The sequence below is a fragment of the Microtus ochrogaster genome, linkage group LG8, assembly GCF_000317375.1.
Source record: "Microtus ochrogaster isolate Prairie Vole_2 linkage group LG8, MicOch1.0, whole genome shotgun sequence".
Lineage (NCBI taxonomy): Eukaryota > Metazoa > Chordata > Mammalia > Rodentia > Cricetidae > Microtus > Microtus ochrogaster.
The window spans coordinates 25,729,795-25,736,302 of NC_022033.1; the positions used below are offsets into that span (position 1 = coordinate 25,729,795).

General features: G+C 48.0%; 1 protein-coding gene across 1 annotated transcript in view; it reads left to right on the forward strand.

The window, feature by feature from the left end:
* Positions 1-4,731: 4,731 nt before the first annotated feature.
* Positions 4,732-6,508, forward strand: part of Hck (HCK proto-oncogene, Src family tyrosine kinase) — a 43,439-nt gene continuing 41,662 nt past the window's right edge. The window contains exon 1 of the mRNA XM_005363219.2: positions 4,732-4,924. The gene's annotated coding sequence lies outside the window, so the exon portion shown is untranslated. The remainder of the gene's footprint in view (positions 4,925-6,508) is intronic.

The window sequence follows — 6,508 nt, forward strand, 5'->3', positions numbered from 1 at the left end:
AGGAGTTTGCCACTTCAAAGCCTGGTTACACACTGACTTAGCATCAAAACTGTAATCATATAAATGTTTTAGTGTAAATATCAAAGCTAGGTGAGATTTTTTTATTACATTGTGTGTGTGTGAGAGAGAGAGAGAGACAGAGAGAGAGACAGAGAGAGAGACAGAGAGACAGAGAGAGAGAACATGAGAGATGAGAAGACAGCTTATAAGAATCATTTCTATCCTTCCACCACAGATCCTGGTGGGGGTCAAACAGATTGTCAGACTTGACAGCAAGCATTTTTAGCCCCCCCTGAAGCATCTCAATAGCCCTAGATGGGATTTTTTTTTAAAAAATAATAGATCGTACTGAAATTGTTGTTGTTGTTAATGTTTTGACTGCACATATGTCTGCGCACCGTGTGCATGCCTACTGTCCATGGAGGCCAGAAGAGGGTATGTGATTCCCTGGGACTGGAGTTACAGACAGCTGTGAGCCACCTTGTGAATGCTGGAAATGGAACTCTGGTCCTCTAGAAAGGGAGTACTCCGCTGCTCTTAGTCTCTGACTTATCTCTCCAGCTTGAGGACTCTATTAAATTTAAAAATGGGAATATCAAATGGCAAGGATGTGATGCAGTGACTTAAAATTCACAAGCTTCTGGTGGAAACACAAGCCACAGAGACACTTGACCGGCTCAGTAGTTTACGGTACAGCTAGACGGTCACCTGACTCCAGACCCAGTCACTCAAGAGAAACAGAAACAGGGCCTCTCTCAAGGGCTTTAACCTGGCATCTACAGCAGCTTTGTTCATACGGCAATAAGTCTAAAGACAACACAAATCCTATCAGCGAGCAAATGGATAGACAGCGGCAAGTCTATACTGGAGAACATTACTCAGCCGCGAAAAAGGACAAACTAGCGGATCGTGTAACAATGTGGAGAATCTCAAGAAATCAGTAAGTGAGCAGAGAGAAGAGAAACAAAAGAAGTATGCCTTGTGGTTATGTTTATGTGAAATTATAAAAAGTCCGAAGCTAATCTATAATGACAAGCAATGAATTTGTGGGGGCTGGGGAGATAGTCCAGTTGGTAGAGCTATGGTCTACTACAGATAAAACCCTGGTTCCAATCTCCAGCACCCAACAAACCAAAAATATTGGTGCACACCTGTAAGCCCAGCACTTGGGGGGGGGGTGGTCAGGAAAATCAGGAGCTCATTCTCAGCTACATGGTGAGTTCAAGGTTAACCGAGGCTATATGAAATCATGTCTCAAAAAGAATAAAAAATCTTTTGCCAATTACCTGAAGTCACGTAAGAGCTGGAAGAATTAACTGGAATTAAGGAAATTTTTAAAATTCCTTATGGAAACCTTTGGGAACATAGAAATAAATGTGTTTGCTTTTGAGACAGGATCTCAGAATGTAGCCCAGGCTGGATTCAGACTCACCAAGTAGCTGAAAAAACATTGAATTTCTGTTCCCCTTCCCAAGTGCAGGGATTGCAGGTGTATGTAACTGTGTTCCATTTATTTAATGTCCGGGATCAAACCAAGGGCCTTGCAGATGCTAGGCAAGCCCTCTACCAACTGAGCTGTAAACCTAGCCCCAAATATCCTGAATTCTGATTAAGGGAATGGTTCCACAGGCAAGTATTACTTGCCCACATTTACCAATAATTTAATAATTATTAATATTAATAATTGTACCTTTGAATTCTTTTTTGGTTTCTCAAGACAGGGTTTCTCTGTGTAGCCCTGGTTGTCCTGGAACTCATTCTGTAGACCAGGCTGGTCTCAAACCCAGAGATTCTCCTGCCTCTGTCTCTCAAGTGTTGGGATTAAAGGCGTGTAATACTACCACCCAGCAAATTTTTAAATCATACTTATTTATTGAGTGTGTATGTGTGCGGGTGTTCACGTGACATGGCATGTATGCAGTGCTCAGAAGACAACTTGTGGAATCTGCTCTCTCCCTCTACCAGGATCCAACCCAGGTAAGTCACCCTCCTAGTAGTAAGTGCCTTAGCCCACTGAGCCATCTCACCAGCCCTAATTATGCCTTTTGTTTATATTATGTCACAACAGGGTTGGTGAGATTGCTCCATGGGTAAAGGTGTTCACAACGCAAGCCTGGACACCTCAGTGAAGTGGAACCCACGGCAAGGTGGGGGGAGAGAAATGACTCCACCAAGCTGTCTTGTATGCACACACCAGTGGACACACACACACCAAAAATCATCTGGGCTCAGTAGGTTAAAGCCCTTGCCATGCAAAACTGACAGCCCAGTCCTACAGTAGGAGAGAACCGATGCATGCCATGGCTCTTAAGAACCCACACTCACATGCATATCATACACACATACACACAATAAGAATAAAATTTGAAAATATTTTTGAAACAGAGTCTCACTGTGTAGCGCTGGCTGGCCTGGAACTTGCTGTGTAGATCAGACTGGCCTGGAACTTACAGAGATCTGCCTGCCTCTGCTTCCGAAGTGCTAAGGTTAAAGCTATGAACCACTATACCCAGCCTCATAAAAATATTTTTAATTATGCTACAATAAACATGATAGGAACTTTAGGGACATGAATGACAATTTTTATGACAATATTACTTTAGCAAAAACTTCTGGGAAATGGTTGGAAAAGGAACTTGTTGGTTCCTCTTTGGTTCTGTCATCAAATGATACCTTGTCAACAAAGATGCAACAAAGGCTGGTCATATCTAATATCTCCCGGGCCTGCCCCAGAACCTGCCTTTCTCTTCCTGGAGGCCCTGGGAGCACGGTTGGGGCAGGCCAGAGTGCTGGATGCCTAATGCCCTCCAGGCATCCCTCCCCTAACACCCCACAGGAATGTTTAAATGCCCAAGCCCTTGTCTCAAAGAGGGTAACGTGTGATGTCTGTGTGTCTGCGTGTGTACACAATACACTGCCTCTAGTCCCAGCAGACAGAACCCTTCATTGGCTCCCTTTCCATCTCTGTCTCCTTCACTGTCCATAACCAGTATTGTTTATTCCTACACAGACCAATTCCACTTCTGTGTTGAAGTAAATAAAACCCGCTCAAAACTCAGTCTATTTTTATAAATAGGGCATGCTTATATTAAAGGGTGAGTGTCTTTCTCAGTAGTGGTTGTGTTTTTTGGGGAGGGGCAGACGACTATGAGGCAGCTCTGGTTGTCAGAACTGGGGGAAGGGTACTAATGGGCTTAGTGAGTGGAACTCAGGGGTGCCGCTACCACTGGGTCATGCCCAGAAGAGGTCATACCCAATACACAAGGCTGCTGCTGCTGGCATGATGCACGCATGCATAAACTGAGAGGCAGTGGTGGTCTGGCTGGAGCACCGCAGTTCAGAGTGCCTGTCCCGTCTTTTTAAATGAATGTTCTCTGTCCTTGTCTCGTGCTGGGCAGGATGCCAGGCAAACAGGGCCTCCGTGGTCAGCCAGTCAGACTTTCTTCCTCTTCAACTTGGGAGGTCTTCTGAGCAATCTCAAATTCTGCCCAGAACAAGGCAGAGAATTCCTGCGTGTGGGCGCCAAGCTTTGCATGGAGTTTGAATAAGCGCTGGCAAAGAGAGGGAAAACCCTTTGCTGGGAGGAACTGAAGGGGCTGTGGAGAACCCCCAGAATCCTGGAGGCGTGGTTAGACTTAAAGGCGGATCCATTCCTTCCCCAGCTGGTTGGGAATCTTTGAAATGAAGGGTAGGATCATTTGATAACTCAATGCAGGATTTGAGATTTGGCACCGATGGGATTAGAATCCTGGAGACTGCTGATGGTATAATACACTGTCTGGAGCGAGGCCTCGGATTCCATCCTCTGCAACACATACACACACACACACACACACACTCACACACACACTCATACACACAACACTCACACTCACACACACACACTCATACACACACACTCACCCACACACACACTCATACACACAACACTCACACACACACACTCATACACACACACACTCACCCACACACACATACACACACTCACACACACATACTCATACACACACACACACACTCCCCCGAGATTAAAATCCTTTCAGAAGGTTGCATTACAAATCTAGAGAACAGGGATTAGGACCCTTCACTTGGGTGGATTAGAATCTTTGAGGTCAGAGCAGAAAGTGAAATTAAAATTCCTTTGCCGGGCAAGGGGGAGGAAGGTTCAGCTGGTAAAGGTGCCTGGCGCCCAACCTGGAGACCTGACCTCAACCCCAGGGAATTCACAGGGTGGGAGGAGAGACCTAAGTTCCCCTAACCTCCACACCACGCTGAAACACCAGTGTATTTGTACATATGCAATCAGTCATCGTAAAACAATAAAATCCTTTAGGTGCTGCAGGAGTCTTTGAATAGTCTCTTGGGTAGGCTGAGGGTGGATTTTAGAATCCATTGTATTGGTTCAAACCAAGGCGGGGTTAAGTGCATTAGTGGAGGGACAGGGAATCTTTGGGCAATGGGTCAACGCTTGGGGTCTGATTCAGTACTTCAAGAACTGGTTACGGCCCTTGAGAACAGAGTTAGCAAGGAAATGTTGAAATTCTTTGGAGGTGGATTAAGAGCTGGGCACAGCCGGGTGGGAATCGGTTTAGTATTTTTTAGGGGGCGGAGTCTGGTCACTTGGGGGCGGGGTTTGCATCGCCCAGGGCGCGGCTAAGGCTCCCAGATGGCCAGTGAGAGCCTCAGGGTCGCGGCTTCCAGCCTGTGCTCACCCCGGTGTCTCTCAAAAGGGTGGAAAGGAAGCAGAGTCGCTGGGACAAACGACTTCGACCCCTTCGGAGAGCCGTCGCAGCCTCCGCAGACCGCAAGTCTTCGTCGTTTGCTCCACGCTTGCGACTCCTGGGCGGCCAGGGACCGCGGAGCTGGGGGGTCGTTCGAGCTGCGAGGATCCGGGCTGCCCGCGAGGCGAGGGGCGGGCGCCCAGGTGAGTGGGGTGGTGGGATGGAACCCCGAGAACCCGCGGTCCTTGGGCGCCAAGGAGCTGGGGTCCAGGGAGAGCTGCCGGCGCCACGAACAGAGAAAGGACAGTCCCAGGAGCAACCGATTGGTGGTAGGATGCGCCGTCGACAGCGGTTGGAGGGTGTCCAGGTAGCCAGGTGAAAGGAATTGCCGCTGCCCAAAGCGATCATGGGATAGCCTTAGATAGAGGAAGCTCAGGCAGGGGAGTGACATTGCTGAGCTGACGCTTCTCTGACCCACCAGGTTCCCCTTCTGCTCAAATGCACACACCAAGAAGAAGAAGCAGGAGGGGAGGGAAATGCCCATTCAGTTCCCAGTGGGGGTGGGTGGGTGGTAAGGTCACGCAGGGTAGGCAGCAGGCAGGGCTAAGGGAGCAGCTGGGGCAAGACATGCCCATGCCCGCCACACCCAGGCCCGACGGCAGCTTGAGTCTGAGTCTCTTCTTCAACCTCTTCCCCCGCCCTCCTGGTTAACCCCTACACCAAACTCCAGAACCTCTTACACAAGGGTCATAATCCACCTTAAACTCCTGCTTGTGAGACCCCGGCCAGGTCACTGGTTGCTCTCTGGATTCTCCTTCCTCCTCTGTAAAAATGGGCTATTTTAAGTCTCCCGCTGAAGCTGGGTAGTCCAGGGAGGGAAACAGGTCTGCATGATACTGGGTGCGGAGCTTGGTTTTTCTGTGCCTCTGTTTCCATAGCTGCGGGATGATTAGGAGAGTTTGCCTGCCCCCGATTCAAACTGCTCAGGATTGGAGGTGTTTAGAGTTTCAGGATTATGGCAGAATTCTGGGTTTTAAGTATACAGGGAGGCATCTGGGGCACGAAACCTAAGTCTAAAGAGGAAATTTGTGTTAGAGAGACTTCTGTGTGCGTGTACAGTTTGGTGTGTGCTCAGGTGTTCGTGCACACATGGAGGCCAGAGGACAACCTCTGTGTTGTTCTTCAAGCAAAGTCCACGCTGGTTTTAAAGACAGGGTCTCTCATTGGCCTGGGGCTTGCTGGTAGGTGAGGCAGACTGGCTACTGAGTCCCAAGGGTCCAACTGTTTCCACCTTCCTTTCACTTGGATTAGCACAACTTCCAGATCACGTTTTTCCCCAATGGATTCTGGGGGCATAGCTCAGGTCCCCCTGTTTGCAAGACACTTGTTTTACCAACTGGGCTATCTCCACAGCCTATGATTTTTGTTTGTTTGTTTGTTGTTGTTGTTGTTGTTGTTGTTGCTTTTCAAGACAGGTTTCTCTTTGTAACCGCCCTAGCTGTCTTGGAACTCACTCTGTAGATCAAGCTAGTCTAGAACTCACAGAGATCTGCCTGCCTCTGCCTCCCGAGTGCTGGGATTAAAGGCGTGCACTACTACTGCCCATGATTCTTACACATTGTATATTCACAGTCCAGAGACAACTAATGTCTTATTTCTATTAGCACCTAGATTTTAACTTCAACTCATAGCCTCAGATCAGGTATAATTTTCCTACTTGGATCATCCTGTCAGTATTCAAAATGTCTCGGATTTTAGGGCATTTCAGATCTAGGGTTGGGGTGCTT